This window comes from Vigna umbellata, chromosome 6, assembly GCF_029865625.1.
Source record: "Vigna umbellata cultivar VRB3 chromosome 6, Vumbellata_1.0, whole genome shotgun sequence".
NCBI lineage: Eukaryota > Viridiplantae > Streptophyta > Magnoliopsida > Fabales > Fabaceae > Vigna > Vigna umbellata.
In genome coordinates this window covers 371,182-389,134 of record NC_142170.1, presented here as the reverse complement: position 1 = coordinate 389,134, position 17,953 = coordinate 371,182, and the positions used below count along the sequence as shown (strand labels likewise).

The 17,953-nt window shown below is 38.6% G+C and overlaps 1 pseudogene; it reads left to right on the top strand.

The window, feature by feature from the left end:
- Positions 1-17,953, top strand: part of LOC148196546 (uncharacterized) — a 57,521-nt pseudogene that overhangs the window by 21,026 nt on the left and 18,542 nt on the right.

The window sequence follows — 17,953 nt, the reverse complement described above, 5'->3', positions numbered from 1 at the left end:
AACCAGTCAACCAGAAACCAGAAAAGTCAACCAGTCAACCAGAAAAGTTAACCAGTCAACCAAAAAGTCAACTAGTCAACCAGAAAAGTCAACCAGTCAACCAGAATACGAAAAAAGCCTTCCAGACGAGTTTTGGGCCAGTTTTATGCGATTTTATGATCTGTTTGGGCCTGGACCCGTTTTCTATTATTTTTATGTCCTATTTAAAGACCTAGATGTCTTAGGGTTGGTATCTTTGGCAGAAACAAAGTAAACACTCTCTCTTCCACCACTTTGAAGGAGGATCTTGGATGCTCAGGCTACCTCTTCACCTTTCTAGGGTTTTATCTTTCATTCTTTCATTATTGTTCATCTAGGTTCACCATGAATATGGTGAACTAAACCTTGTATGTTTGTTGGGGAATCAATGTAATCTTTTGAAGCTCTCATATATGGAATTTGTGCTTGCATCTTAATCTAAGATTTATGCTTTCCTTCATCATTAGTTAGGATGTTTCCTCTTTGCCTAATCCTTGCTTTGTTTAACTCATTCAATGCATGATTATTGATTTTGTCGATACGGGAACGTACGGGGAAGTCTAGATCCGGGGAATTACTCCCAATATTATATTGGTTGTCGTTAAGCTCCTGTGCTAAGAGAACTAATTATTAGGAATGCTAGGAATCGTATGAACTCGTAATTAGGGATAGGCCTTCTTGACAAGGTAATTTAGAGAGTGGCATTAACAATGATGATTTGAATGTTGAATTCCTAAAATATATGAGAGTGGATAAGATGAAATTGACCCCCAACAACATATTCATATAAATATTTCATTGAAAGTGCTTGTCTTTTGCTTTTGCCATTGATCAAAACCTCATGCATACATGTTTATTTTCGTCTTTTGCATAGTACAATCCAATTATTTTGTTCTTAAGTCTTAGCTAATCAACAAATCACATAACTAAACTAGGCCGTGAGTCCTTTGGGAGAACGATACTTGGTCTTACCAAGTTTATTACTTGAAACGATTCGGTCATACTTGCCGATTGTTCAACAAGTTTGTGACATCATATTTTGGTGATCATAAATTTGTGCATCAGCTGTACCTGTGTTGTTGGTGCCCAAAAAGGATGGGAAGTAGCGCATGTGTTGTGATTGTAGGGCTATCAACAACATCACCATAAAGTATAGACATCCCATCCCTTGACTTGATGATATGTTGGATGAATTACATGGGGCTCAAATTTTCTCAAAAATAGATCTTAAAAGCGGATATCACCAAATTAGAATCAAAGAAGGTGATGAGTGGAAAACTGCTTTTAAGACTAAATTTGGGTTATATGAGTGGCTGGTAATGCCTTTTGGTCTTACAAATGCTCCAAGTACATTCATGAGACTTATGAATCATGTTTTAAGGGATTGCATTGGGAAGTTTATAGTTGTGTACTTTGATGACATATTGGTATATAGTCAAGATTTGCAAAATCATGAAAAACATTTGAAAGCTGTTCTAATAATTCTTAGAACCAATAAATTGTTTGCAAATCTTGACAAATGCACCTTTTGTGTTGATAGTGTCATCTTCCTTGGTTTTGTAGTCAATAAAAGTGGGGTTCATGTTGACCCTGAGAAAATAAAGGCCATCCAAGAATGGCCCATTCCAAAGAATGTAGGAGAAGTTAGGAGTTTCCATGGATTGACAAGCTTCTATAGACGATTTGTGCCTAACTTCTCTAGTCTAGCTTCACCTCTCAATGAGTTGGTGAAAAAGGATGTTACTTTCATTTGGGGAGACAAACAACAAAAGGCTTTTGAGCTACTTAAAGAGAAGCTCACTCAAGCTCCCATTCTAGCTCTTCCAAATTTTGCCAAAACTTTTGAGTTAGAATGTGATGCTTCTGGACATGGAATAGGTGCTGTGTTATTACAAGAAGGACACCCAATTGCCTATTTTAGTGAAAAACTTCATGGTGCTTCTTGTAATTACCCCACCTATGACAAAGAACTTTATGCTCTTGTGAGGGCTCTTCAAACTTGGTAACATTATCTTGTTTCCAAAGAGTTTATTATTCATAGTGATCATGAATCACTAAAATATCTGAAGAGTCAACACAAGTTGCAAAAGAGACATGCTAAGTGGTTGGAATTCATTGAACAATTCACTTATGTTATCAAATACAAGAAAGGAAAGGCTAATATAGTGGCAGATGCTTTGTCAAGAAGAAATATATTACTAGCCACTTTAGGAGCTCAAATTCTTGGGTTTGATAACATAAAAGAATTGTATACTCAAGACAGTGACTTTGCCACCTTATATGAGGAAAGTTTGCAAAAGCCACAAGGAGGATTCTATGTGAGAGATGGGTATCTTTTCAAAGAGGGCAAAATTTGTATACCCCAAGGCTCACAAAGAAAACTCCTTGTCAAAGAAATGCATGAGGGAGGGTTGATGGGGCATTTTGGGGTTGATAAAACCTTAAGCATGCTAAAAGAGAAATTCTTTTGGCCCCACATGAGGAGAGAAGTCCAAAGGAATTGTTTCAAGTGCATTACTTGTTTAACATCCAAATCTAGAGCAATGCCTCATGGTCTTTACACTCCCTTACCTATTGCTTCAACTCCTTGGGAAGATATTAGCATGGATTTTGTCTTAGGACTACCCAAAACATCAAGGGGTTTTGATTCTATTTTTGTGGTTGTGGATCGTTTTAGCAAAATGACTCATTTTATACCATGCCACAAGATAGATGATGCAAGCAATGTGGCTAGGTTATTCTTTCGAGATGTGGTTAGACTTCATGGACTACCTCGGGTCATCATTTCTGATAGAGATTCAAAATTTCTTAGTCACTTTTGGAGAACCTTATGGTCTCGATTAGGAACTAAGCTTTCTTTTTCTACTACTTTATTGCGAGTAGTCCTCAAGGGTAACCACAAATCTTGGGATGAGTATCTTCCACATGTGGAGTTTGCTTATAATAGGGTAGTTCATCGAACTACTAAAATCTCTCCTTTTGAAGCTGTATACGGTTTTAATCCTCTCACACCTATGGATTTGATTCCCTTGCCTTCTTCACATGATTTTGTTCATCAAGAAGGCATATCTAAATCCAAATTCATTAAAACTTTTCATGAGAGGATTAGTAACCAAATACAACAACAAAGTGAGAGATATGCTAAGTATCATAATAAGGGTAAAAAGGAAGTCATTTTCAATGAAGGTGACTTAGTTTGGCTTCACCTTAGAAAGGAAAGATTTCCTATTCAAAGGAAGTCCAAATTAAGTCCTCGAGGAGATGGTCCTTTTAAAATCCTTAGGAAGGTCAACAATAATGCTTATCAATTAGACCTTCCATCAGAGTATGGTGTCCATTCTACTTTTAATGTTACTGATCTTCGTCCTTTTGCAGGATTTAATACAGATGATGATTTGGATTTGAGGACAAATCCTCTTCAAGGGGAAGGAGATGATGACTTAGGACATGGACCCATTACTAGAAGTATGACTAGAAGAATCCAAGAAGAGCTTGAAGATATGGACGAAACAGGGCATGTTCTTTTCCTACATTTTAAGTGGAATTTGGAGACTGATGAGAGGGTCGCACCTCTCACAAAAGTTGTGCATAAAAGAATGCAGTATAGTACTAGGAAGTGACTCCTAGGTCGTCTCTCAAGGACCAATTTTGGTTCAGTCTCAGATCAAACACGTAGTGGGGGGGATTTGATGGTTGTTTTTGTGCAGGAAAATGTAAATGTTGAAAGTAGTAAATTAACAAACCGTAAAAATAAAACAGTAAATAGTAAAAACGAAATTAAACAATAAAAATCGAAATCACAGTGAAAATAAAATGCGGAACAGTAAATTGCAGAGACGCACAATTACGCAAATTAAACTTTTGAAAGTGAAATTGTTTCTAAAAATTCCCTAAATGCCGTGACACTACAACTATTTCCTATAGAAAGAAAGAGTTGAATAAAAGGAAGACTACTTCCTTCTAGCACTTCCAGCAACCGTAAGGTCCATGCACCCATTTATTCTCCAAGCACTAAATAAAAAATTCAATGTGAACTTCAATGTTACACTTCACGTGACCATTCTACAATCTTTAATTAAAGAATTCACACCATGCTATTCTTATCCAAGAAAGGAATTAAAAGTCCATCACCATATATCACCTTTCCCAAAACATCTCTATTACTAAATGCAAGAAAATTAAATGTACTCTTCATTCAACTAGAAGCCAACGTTGGAAGCATGTGCAACAAAGAACTCATTTCAATTCCCATTGGCTTAAATCCACTAAAATGCAATACATAGAAATAAGATAATGCATGACACATCATATACCAATTCACGTAACCATTAAGCTAGATTAAAGAAGCATTGTGATTCATTTCTTTAAGATTAAAAACATAACTATTCCAAGAAAGCAAAACCGGTGCTGTACCTAGTATGAATTCACGTTTCTCTTCAAATTAGAAACAAAACAAAGTGAAAAGATGTAAAAGGGGGGGGGGGGGGGGGGGGGGGGCTGTTACTGGACCCAACAAAACGGCATTATCTAAAAGAAAGGCAAGCAAAAGCATGTTGATTTCAAGGTGGAAACAAAGTGGAAACATGTAAGTCTTCTAGTAGGATCGTCCAAATATCTTAAAGCAAAATGAAAGTATAATTTCTAACATCAAAACATTCCACCGTGCAAACAAACCCAAGGAATTGAAAGCATAAAAAACTTCATACACTATACTGCTACATGGACCATTTTTTTTGCCGAGACATTCATGTGTTGGTGGACCAAGGCTGCACTTCTCCAGATTGCCATTGTCTCCGTGGACCTCTCTCACTCACTGCATCCCTCTACTACCCTACTGGAACCCAGAAAAAAAACGTGCACACCAATCCCTATCTAAGTCTCCGTGCACTCCTCCTTTCAAGCCAAAAATCCATTCTTTGTTTTTATCACCAGGTGACGGCTGGAACAGCTCCAGGACCGGCACACCTTTTCTTTCCAGCATCACGGGTTTTTAAAAACCCTCCTCCATGTGGGACGCTGCTCCTCCATTCAGCCCATGTGCTGCCTCTGCTTTGGACACCCCTATGCTTCCCATTCTCCGCATGAAGCCCAAGTGCTGCTGGACACACCCCTATTTTGCTGGACGTAGCACCCGATTTCCAACTCATCCAAACTTGCTGGACCATGAGTTGGACGTCAAAGTTGATTCCCATGTGCAGCATTTTTTCTTTTCATAACCCCTTCACGTGCTACTCCAAATTTCCTTCTCATGGGCCCTCTCTTCTTTCCAAGCACACACCTCTCCTTTACCCTTCAAATGTCCCAAATATTATCCAATAATTTCCCTCTCATACTTGTTGGACCTCCTGGACGTGCTTGCTGGAATAAAGCTCCAAAGGTGCATAAACCAAGTTCTGGAAAAATGAAAACCACTTCCTCTGCTGGACCGTGAATGTGGCTGCTTTCTTTTTTTTTTCTTTGCTATCCAATAAAGCCAAGCTGTTGTATGCCTTGTTTAAGAGTGTTGGGAGGTCTTAGCATCATCCAATGATCAATTCCAGCCACCACAATTACTAAACAGCAAGCAAACAATGCAATGGATTAGAAATCACTCAAACAGCAGTAATCCTGGACTGACATATGAGAGTAAAATAAATACTGGGAACAGCACAGAATGAATTTGAACAAAGTAAAAACTATATGTTAAAATAGACATCCAGACGAAACTATGAAAAAAAATTGCATGGAAAACGGATAAGAATTGAACTCAAACGAAGACACACAAGTTGACACAACATTCACGCGGCAGCCAGCGAAAATAAAAAATGGCTAAGATGCATTGGCTCAATTTCCATTTCTCATTTAGCTTTCTAATGTCCCAAAAAGTTATCCAAAATTTTCCCATAATTAATAATGCAAAATAATAAGCTCAGATAATTCAAATTAGTTAAAATAAGAATTTCCGATCAAATTAAGCACAATTAGGAAAAACAGGAAAATACCGGACGTTTAAGCATAATTCCCCGACTAATTCTAGCACACTAAACTAAGTGAAGTGAGGAAAATATTGGTTCATCAAAATAGACCACACTTAGTCTTTTGCACTCCTGGGCAAAATCAAGACGCAAATCAGGGAATAGTTCAAAGGACTTTTAAGAAGGTGACACAACGTCGACACACAGAAAATAAAGACTCACAAGGAAACAAACAGAATTACACATTCCTCAAGAAATCTGGACAAAGAAAAGAAGTAGACAATATCCAACACAAAATCAAAGAAAGTAGATACTCATGAAACTATCCAAGCACTTCCAAGCATGACAAAATAATCAATCAGTTCAAGAGGTGAATCAAAAGTAACAGAGCCTCACAGATGCACACAATCAGTGTTTCTCTCAAGTGTTTAAGGTAAATCAATGTCACTCAATGCACTCAAGAAAGCAATCACAAATAGACTTGGCAAGCCTCTAATATCAACACTCAAGCACATACGCATGTTCAAATCAAAAGGTCTTTTCATGGTTGAAATGGGGCCAAGGACAAGGGAGGATAAATATGGATGAGAGCTACAAACCAAAAAGAATAGAGGAGCAATGGGGAACAAGTGTAAACACAATCAAACTCACCCACAACCTCTACTTCCATCCTCTTCTTGACTCCATTATTCACAATTATTCACAATTTTTTTTCATTTTTTTTTACTGTTTTTCTGCTCTCTTTTTTTTTTTTTTTCAAAACAAAACTGTAAAAGACAAGATACACGTATATTTACAAAAACAAAACAAGAAGAGGAACCAACTAGCCAACTCATAAGAATCCCCAAGGAGACCACACTTGTTCCCAAAACACTTCCAAAGCTCCAAAATTCCCTAAGGTTAAGGTAATCATGGTTTTTCACTTAGGGGTAGTGTATGAGCTTCAAAACAAAGAAATGAGGAAAGTATAGGCTCAAAAGGGGTTATCAAAGGTTTAGAACACGGTAGGCTTATTTGGCTAGAGAGGCTCAAAAACAAAACTGCCTTTATCACTTCCAAACATGCATATCAATCAAGAATTATCAACAAGAGTCAAGCCAAGGCATATGTGCAAGCAATCAAGAGACATATCACACACAAGAAAGAACATCAAGTGGCTCAAATCTCACACAAGGTAATTTATGTCACAATCAAATCAACCTCTCAAACATCATAATCATCTTCTCAAGCAGAGAAAAGCAAGGATTTCAAACAAATCAGAGTATCAATGAAGTGAAAGATACATCTACAACCTAAACAAAATCCAGAAATCAAGAGAAACATGTAAAACTGTACACCAGACACGACAAAAATAACCTAGAAAAGAAAAAATTTAACACGAAAAACAAAAACTAACGAAGAAAATTAAAAATCTCCCCCAATAAATAGACCACACTTAAACTACACAGTGTCCTCAATGTGTCACAAACAATAAGATCAGAAATCAGAACAGTGAACAAATCATGGACAAGTGCAATAAAAGTACGGAAAGGGGGGAGGAGAGAGAAAGAAAACTCCCCTGATCATGGTGGCAGTTGCCAATTTTGGACTTGTAGGGAGATGTCTTCCACCACAGGATCCAGCAAGGAAGTTTTGAGGAAAAATTGCTTCATCCTCCATATTTGATCAAGCAGGGAAATGTCTTCCACAGCTGGATCTAAGAAGAAGTGATTGTTGATGAGTGGGTTCAGCAGGTGCCTATTGATCTTGAAGCTTTTGTCAGTGTCAGCACCTTTGTTGTCCACTGTGGGTGTTTGTTGATCAAATTCATTTGTACCTCCTGCAATAGGGTTAGTGCAATGTGGCTCTGTAGAAATTTCATGCAGGGGTATAACACCCAATCCTAGTGTAACAGGCTGAACCTCAGATACACTCTCAGAACATGAATCACTTTCAAATTCAGAAACAATATCAACCACAGACTCAGATTCATGTTCAGTGCATGGAGAATAAACATACGAATTTGATATCAAAAATTGGTTCTCATCATGCAGAGAGGGAGAATTAAAAACAGACTCATCAACAATATCATCATCAACATACCTCTCAACAACATATTCATCAACAGCATAGTCAAAATTTGGTATGTTTACCTCCACTTCCTTGAAGATTGGTAGAGTGTGGGGAAATGAAGGTGGTCTACCTGGTTCAGGATTACTGCTTATTTCTGCCTGCTCCTTAAAATAATCATCAGTCTCCTCAGGTGCAAGGGTAGGGACATAGGATGATGGGAAAGTAGATGGCACAGTAGTAAGCTCATGACTCTTCTCCCCATCTTCTATGTTGATGCCACTAACATCATCTGGGATCTGAACAGTCTGAAATGGTAACTCTGAATCTTGAGACTGTTCCTCAGTGAGTTGAGTGGCCATCTGCCCTATCTGATCAGTCATACTCTGAATGGCAGCTCCTATTTCTTGCTGGAACTGCATGTTCTCTTGCTGAAACTGAAGGTTCTGCATGGTCATCTGCTCCAACAACTCCTGCAATGTAGGCTCAGAAGTAGAAGGCTGAGGAGCTATTTGGGCAGGAGCATCATATTGCTGACTCTGATATTGCTGGACTGGTGGAGGCATAAAAGTACTCTGGAATGGTGGTTCTTGATATTGATGCTGTGGAGCATCATACCATCCCAAGGTAGGGTCATTCCATCCAAGACCGTTGCTGTAAGCATATTGCACAGGGGAAAATTTGCTCAGAAACTGATGCTCAAGATATCCCCAATCGGTAACGGATCTCAGAGGAAGAGAGTCTTTCCAATCCTTAGCTGCTCCTTGTAATGAATGCGGAAATGCGCTCAAGAAAATGTAATCAAGAGGGACATCTGGAGGCTTCATTGAAGAGCACATGATGTGGAGCTCCTCCAAATGTCTGTGTGGGCATTCTCCTGCAAAACCATGAAACTTAGGCAGCAAATGTATCAGTCCAGGGGTGAGATCGCAATGAAGATCATCCTCCTCAAGTGAAACCGGCTCACAAAGAGCACTCTCAGAAATTAGAGGATGAGTCGTATTGTTCTCAACATAGAAATCAGCAGAATATGAATTACAATCAGAGTAACATGCAGAAGGAGAATCATAATCAGAGGCACTAGCAAAACAAGCAGTGTTCACGAAATAAAAATAGGTAGACATGGAAAAAGAAGAATACTAAAAATCACGAAACAAATAAAACACAACACATTTATACATGCAACACGCACACTCAAAACAGGACATCACATCACATCACATCACAACACAACACAAGACAAAACACAACACACACAAACACAACAAAAAGACCTAAGACTGAACCGTTGATCCCCGGCAACGGCGCCATTTTGATGAGAGGGTCGCACCTCTCACAAAAGTTGTGCATAAAAGAATGCAGTATAGTACTAGGAAGTGACTCCTAGGTCGTCTCTCAAGGACCAATTTTGGTTCAGTCTCAGATCAAACACGTAGTGGGGGGGATTTGATGGTTGTTTTTGTGCAGGAAAATGTAAATGTTGAAAGTAGTAAATTAACAAACCGTAAAAATAAAACAGTAAATAGTAAAAACGAAATTAAACAATAAAAATCGAAATCACAGTGAAAATAAAATGCGGAACAGTAAATTGCAGAGACGCACAATTACGGAAATTAAACTTTTGAAAGTGAAATTGTTTCTAAAAATTCCCTAAATGCCGTGACACTACAACTATTTCCTATAGAAAGAAAGAGTTGAATAAAAGGAAGACTACTTCCTTCTAGCACTTCCAGCAACCGTAAGGTCCATGCACCCATTTATTCTCCAAGCACTAAATAAAAAATTCAATGTGAACTTCAATGTTACACTTCACGTGACCATTCTACAATCTTTAATTAAAGAATTCACACCATGCTATTCTTATCCAAGAAAGGAATTAAAAGTCCATCACCATATATCACCTTTCCCAAAACATCTCTATTACTAAATGCAAGAAAATTAAATGTACTCTTCATTCAACTAGAAGCCAACGTTGGAAGCATGTGCAACAAAGAACTCATTTCAATTCCCATTGGCTTAAATCCACTAAAATGCAATACATAGAAATAAGATAATGCATGACACATCATATACCAATTCACGTAACCATTAAGCTAGATTAAAGAAGCATTGTGATTCATTTCTTTAAGATTAAAAACATAACTATTCCAAGAAAGCAAAACCGGTGCTGTACCTAGTATGAATTCACGTTTCTCTTCAAATTAGAAACAAAACAAAGTGAAAAGATGTAAAAGGGGGGGGGGGGGGGGGGGGGGCTGTTACTGGACCCAACAAAACGGCATTATCTAAAAGAAAGGCAAGCAAAAGCATGTTGATTTCAAGGTGGAAACAAAGTGGAAACATGTAAGTCTTCTAGTAGGATCGTCCAAATATCTTAAAGCAAAATGAAAGTATAATTTCTAACATCAAAACATTCCACCGTGCAAACAAACCCAAGGAATTGAAAGCATAAAAAACTTCATACACTATACTGCTACATGGACCATTTTTTTTGCCGAGACATTCATGTGTTGGTGGACCAAGGCTGCACTTCTCCAGATTGCCATTGTCTCCGTGGACCTCTCTCACTCACTGCATCCCTCTACTACCCTACTGGAACCCAGAAAAAAAACGTGCACACCAATCCCTATCTAAGTCTCCGTGCACTCCTCCTTTCAAGCCAAAAATCCATTCTTTGTTTTTATCACCAGGTGACGGCTGGAACAGCTCCAGGACCGGCACACCTTTTCTTTCCAGCATCACGGGTTTTTAAAAACCCTCCTCCATGTGGGACGCTGCTCCTCCATTCAGCCCATGTGCTGCCTCTGCTTTGGACACCCCTATGCTTCCCATTCTCCGCATGAAGCCCAAGTGCTGCTGGACACACCCCTATTTTGCTGGACGTAGCACCCGATTTCCAACTCATCCAAACTTGCTGGACCATGAGTTGGACGTCAAAGTTGATTCCCATGTGCAGCATTTTTTCTTTTCATAACCCCTTCACGTGCTACTCCAAATTTCCTTCTCATGGGCCCTCTCTTCTTTCCAAGCACACACCTCTCCTTTACCCTTCAAATGTCCCAAATATTATCCAATAATTTCCCTCTCATACTTGTTGGACCTCCTGGACGTGCTTGCTGGAATAAAGCTCCAAAGGTGCATAAACCAAGTTCTGGAAAAATGAAAACCACTTCCTCTGCTGGACCGTGAATGTGGCTGCTTTCTTTTTTTTTTCTTTGCTATCCAATAAAGCCAAGCTGTTGTATGCCTTGTTTAAGAGTGTTGGGAGGTCTTAGCATCATCCAATGATCAATTCCAGCCACCACAATTACTAAACAGCAAGCAAACAATGCAACGGATTAGAAATCACTCAAACAGCAGTAATCCTGGACTGACATATGAGAGTAAAATAAATACTGGGAACAGCACAGAATGAATTTGAACAAAGTAAAAACTATATGTTAAAATAGACATCCAGACGAAACTATGAAAAAAAATTGCATGGAAAACGGATAAGAATTGAACTCAAACGAAGACACACAAGTTGACACAACATTCACGCGGCAGCCAGCGAAAATAAAAAATGGCTAAGATGCATTGGCTCAATTTCCATTTCTCATTTAGCTTTCTAATGTCCCAAAAAGTTATCCAAAATTTTCCCATAATTAATAATGCAAAATAATAAGCTCAGATAATTCAAATTAGTTAAAATAAGAATTTCCGATCAAATTAAGCACAATTAGGAAAAACAGGAAAATACCGGACGTTTAAGCATAATTCCCCGACTAATTCTAGCACACTAAACTAAGTGAAGTGAGGAAAATATTGGTTCATCAGAGACACCAAGGGAAGGGGTAAAACTGTCCATATAATTGTCAAAGATGCTAGCTGCACCCCATTCTTTGTTAAGCACACCACCGTCCCTCAACACCACCAGATCACGTGTTGCTTTAGTTTTAGCACATTTTTCATAAGTCTGTCTCACATTTTACACATGGGTCATTCCCTTTCTTACTCGTTGCAGCTCCATGGATCACATATAAATTCATGGTAGCCATGCTTGTAAAGATACTTTTGGATGAATGAAATTCTGCTGAGATTTGCTTTTGCCAACTCTCCCTCCGAAAGTCCTTACCTGCTTAAATATTCCCTGCAACTTCCTTCCTTGTATGGATGGCTGCCTGAGTTGTAGTCACTCACTGAGCATAGCATCCATATCCATTAATATCACATTACACTTCTTCCGCTGCCATTCCACATCTTCCATATCTCTGCTGGAGTTACCGAGAATCACTCTGCGTTGAATCTGGAAGTGCATTTCTCGAATTCCATTACAGCTTCTTAGACCAGATCTCTCGGATTAGTAGATCAACCTCCATACTTCAGTCATCACACTTCGTCCACTTCGTCCACTTCGTCCATTTCGTCCACTTCCTCCACCTCCTCCACTTCGTCAACTTCCTCCACTTCGTCAACTTCGTCCACTTCCTCCACCAGGTACACTTCGTCCACTTCGTCCACTTCGTCCACTTCCTCGACTTCCTCCACTTCCTCCACTTGATCCACTTCCTTCACTTCCTCGACTTTCTCCACTTCCTCCACTTCCTCCACTTCGTCCACTTCCTCCACTTCCTCAACTTCGTCCACTTCCTCCACTTCCTCCACTTCATCAACTTCGTCAACTTCGTCCACTGATAACAGTTGAAAAACTGTTATTTTCATGCTTAAAGTTGATACTAAAAGCAACCTTTAGACTTAGAAACTAGCTTGAAATCGTGCCTTTTGTTTATATTTTCAGAAATAAGAGAGCTGGACAGGTTTATGCTTGATTTAAGTGTTTTTGTGCAGGTTTTGAGGTGAATTTGGTGAAAGAAGTGAAGAATAAGAGAGAGGACATTAGAAAAGACAAGAAAGAGTGCAAAAAGGAGAAGTCGAAGGCACCGCTCAGCGGCAAACTACCGCTGAGCGGCACTCAAGAGGTGACGTTGGAACCGCTGAGGGGCAAAATGGCCGCTGAGGGGAAGAAAGAAGACGCGCAATCACCGCTGAGCGGTAAATACCGCTGAGCGGCACTTTTTGGGCTTGGACTTTTGTAATCTTTTGTAACTCTAGATTAGTATATAAGGGCTTGCACGTCCTATAGTTAGCATCTTTGGCAGAAACGAGGCAAACACTCTCTCTTTCACCCCTTTGAAGGAGGATCTTGGATGCTCAGGCTACCTCTTCCACTTTATTGGGTTTATTCTTTCATACTTTCATTGTTATTCATCTAGGTTCACCATGAATATGGTGAACTAAACCTTGTATGTTTGTTGGGGAATCAATGTAATCTCTTGAAGCTCTCATATATGGAATCTGTTGAGTACATCTTTGAATTAAGACATATGCTTTCTTTCATCATTAGTTAGGGTTTTTCCTCTTTGCTCAATGCTTGCATTGTTTAACTCATTCTAATGCATGATTATTGGTTTTGTCGATACGGACACGTACGGGGAAGTCTAGATCCGGGGAATTTCTCCCAATATTATACTGACAATATTCTATTGGTTGCCTTTAAGCTCCTGCACTCATGAACTAATCATTAGGAATGCTAGGAATTGTATGAACTATTTGATTAGGGAGAAGCCATCTAGAATGGTACATTAGAGAGTGGCATTAACAATGATGATTTGAATGTTGAATTCCTAAAATATATGAGAGTGGATGAGATGAAATTGACCCCCAACAACATATTCATTCATATATTGCATTGAAAGTGTTTATCTTTTGTCTTTGCCATTGATCAAAATTCATGCATACATGTTTATTTTCTGTCTTGCATTTTAAACTCAAATATTTCGTTTGTAAGTCTTAGTTAATCAAGAAACCACATAACTAAACTAGGCCGTGAGTCCTTTGGGAAGAACGATACTTGGTCTTACCAAGTTTTATTACTTGAACGATTCGGTCATACTTGCCGATTGTGAAACAAGTTTGTGACATCATATTTTGGTGCTTACAAATTTGTCCATCAAGTTTTTGGCGCCGTTGCCGGGGATTCGTGGTTTAACTGGTTAATTTGTGTTATTATTGATTATCTTTGACTTATTTTTTTATTTTATTTTAAATTTCGAATTTTTATTTTATTTTATTTTTCTGTTTATATTTTTCAGTTTGTATTTTATTTGATTTTATTTTATTTTTTCTGTTTTCTGTTTTTCTGTTTTCTGTTTTTATTTTCTGTTTTTTATTTTTCGGTTTTTATTTGATTTTATTTTATTTGATTAGATTATATTTTATTTTATTTTATTTTATTTTCTGTTTTTATTTTTCTGTTTTTATTTCCTATCTTCTTATCTTTTCAATTATATCCTTTGAATTTTTTTTCTTTTCTCTATCTTTTTGTGCTAACAATTGTTTTTAGGGTTTTGTGCCTAATGTCTGCAGAATGCAATTTGGTCAAGAGTTTAACTATAGGGGCACTCAATTCTACCAAAGTAATCTCAACCAATGGTGGGAACCTCACTCAAGCATGGATCAAAGCCAATTTTGGCAAGCTGCTGGACAATTTGAGAATCAACCACAACAACAATGGCAGCAACAACCCTTTCTATCAGGAAGTTTGGATAGGTTGGAGGACACCCTTCAACGATTTTTGAAAAATTCCGACTCTACTCAGAAAAGCATTGAAGAATCATGTAAAAGAATGGAGATGCAACTTCGTCACATTAGTCAGATATTAAATGATGATGTTAATACTGATGTTAACCTTAAGGAGGAAGGGCAAGTCATTATCACTGAAAGTGACAAGATTCTTGATGAGGAAAAATTAGAGGGAGATGAGGAAAGGGTAGAGAGAAAAGAGAAAGAAGAGTTGAGTGAGAAAGATAAAGATGAAGAAAAAGAAAAAGAATTGGTTGAGAGAAAAGAGAGAAAGAAAATTTGTGTGAAGATAAAGAAGTTGAGGAGAAAAAGAGAAAGGAAGAAAAAAATAAAAGAAGAGAAAAAGAGAAAATTTAGGGAGAGAAAAAGGAAGAAAAAGAAGATGAGAGGAAAGAAGAAGAAATCACATGAAAAATCACATCCTCATCTAAAGAAGAATCATAGGAAGGAAAAGAAATTTAAGTGCTTTATGGAAATCTTCAAGAAATTGGAGATTAAAGTTCCTATGATTGAGACATTGCAACAGGTTCCTGGTTTGATCAAATTTCTGAAGAAGTTCAGTAGAAAGAAGAAAAAGAAGAAGGAACATGAGCTTTACTGGGTCAAGCTAGTGACGTTAAAGAAGCGCTTGCTGGGAGGCAATCCAGTAGATTTACAAACTTTTGATTTGGTTTTATAATTTGTAATTTGTGAACATTATTCTGGATATTATTTTGTTGGATTTAGCATCTACTGAAGGATGCTAGGTGGTTAAGTATCTACTGAAGGATACTAAGTTTGTAACACCTACTGATGGGTGTTGGTGAGAAGATTTTGCACCTACTGATGGGTGCTGGTAAGTTTGAAACACCTACTGATGGGTGTTGGTGGATTTTGGGTCAGGCTCGTGACGTTAAACAAGCGCTACCTGGGAGGCAACCCAGTTGATTGATTGTTTTCTGTTTGTTTATTTTTAGGATTTGCATAAGCATTTTTAACATTGAATTGCAGGGAACCTATGAGGGCTATGCTAGGAAGGCACGTAGGTCAAGAAAAGAAGGAGAAGGGCACATCAAGAAAGTGCCGCTGAGCGGCAATTACCGCTGAGCGGTACTATCGCAGATGGGCTTAAGTTCCCCTTAGCGGAACCCGAGCCCATTGGGGTATTTTTAAACCCTAAGCTGCGCGTTTTTACATTCTTTCAAGCTCTTCTCTGCACTAAGACTCCCACATATCTCCTCTTAGGTTTCCCACATCTTTTTACTCTTCCCTCTTTAGAAAATTTCTCTTCCACTCACTTTTACACTAGTGTGCTATCAAAGTTTGGGGTTGGAAGAGAGCATTCTAGTTTGGAAGCATTCTCATATCATCTAGCATCTCCACCCAAGTAAGTAAAATGCATTTTGTTCATTCTAGGGTTCTTGAAATTGACTGTGATTGTCAAAGCATGAATATTTAGGGGTTTTGATTTCTATGCATGATTTGATTATATATTTGATGTTTGAACCGATTAAACTGCTTGATTATGAACTGGAAAACTGAAAATTGCATTTGGGTGGAGTTAGGACAGTTTAAAAACGAGATTTGCAAAAATCTGCAGATCACCGCTGAGCGGCATTTACCGCTGAGCGACACTCTGCCAGATTTGCTTTTTCTGGTTTGTTGCGTGTTTGAATGTGGCACTGGTGGCGCTGAGGGGAAATTCTGGCCCTCAGCGGTGGTTTAGCTTCAAAAGGAGTTTTGTTTTGTGTTTACTAATGATTAACATCATGTTCTGTGGTTTTGGATTTATGTTTGAATGCAGGAATGGCATCCTCTTCAGGAAAGAGATTGAAAACCATGGCAACCAAGAGAAAGGAAAAGGAACCAGAGCAGCCCCATAATGGCAGGTTCCTCTCTAGGAAACATGAGAAGCACTTTAGGGTGGTTCAGGACAGGAGACTTCTAATGGAGAGAAAGGTTGGAATGATACCTAACTTTGCTCCTCAATTTGGAGAGCAAGTGTTAGGGAATGATTGGGGAAAGCTAGCCACTTATCCAGCACCTGCCAACATAACTGTGGTGAAGGAATTCTACACCAATGCAAAGAAGATTGGTGATTATCCAGCTGAGAATTATTTGGGCTATGTTAGAGGCCATGCTATCAGGTGATAGCTGAGGAGATTAGTGTGTGTGCTAACACTTCAAACAACAAAGCACAACTGGGACATCCTTCTTTGATCACTCACCTTTGCAAGCTAGCTGGGGTGGACACTTCTGTTCCACCATTTGAGAGGCCAAGAAAAGCTATAGATGAGGCCTATTACAGACAATACTGTGGAGGTGAGGAGGCAGCCCAGCCAGTGCCACCACGCCAGGCTCGTAGAGAGAGAAGGCCAGCACAGAGCAGGACTTCTGCTGATACTCATGAGGCAGAACCATTCCAGATGAGGGACATGTATATGTCTCTTATAGGTGCTCAGTTGCAGTCCATCCACAGAGGGCAGGTGGCCACGGCTGAGATGATAGTGGGGATGTATGATACCCCTCCAGCACACAGGTGGACTATGGATGAATTCCATAATGTGGTAGCTTGGCCAGAAGAACCATGGCATGGAGGAGCTGAAGCAGCTGAAGCTTCAGCCCGAGACATGGATGAAGATGAAGCTGAGGAGGAGGATGCGTTTGATGATGATGATGATGAGGAAGAAGAGGAAGATACAGAGGACAGCTCAGACTGATAAGGAGCTGAGATAGCATTTACTGATGAATGCTATCATATGATTATGCTTTTGTGGTTTAAGTTTTCTGAACTTATTTGTTTTTGTTTTTAGATTAGGGTTTGATGTACTCTATTTGAAACCTGGTTTCTTGTGATGGTTTACTATTAACTGTGATTGTGTGATAAGTAATGCTTGATGATGCTTATTGATTGATTGATGTTGAGATGATGTGCACATTAAAATGCTTATACAGGTGATTCACAAGCTTTGTGAACAAATGTGTAATATCATGATTGTGATTGTGAAATTAAGCAGGATGTGCATGTCAAATGTGAATGAGCTTATATGTGAGGTTTTGAGCTCCAGAGTTGTTATTGTTGAATGCTATTACTTTGAAAGCATGAATGACTTTGCCCAGGTTTTCTATGATTGAATCAATTGCTTGTTTTGCATCATATGATCAAAGGCCGTGTTTTTGAAACCCTTTTTATTGGCCAAATTCATAAAGTTAGCCTTCTAAAAGAGAACACGTTGTGTTCTATCCTTTGAACCCTTAGCCTTAAATATACACTGAACACCCTTGATTGAAAATCTTTACCTTGAGTTAAGTAGAAGATCTTGTGTGGTATT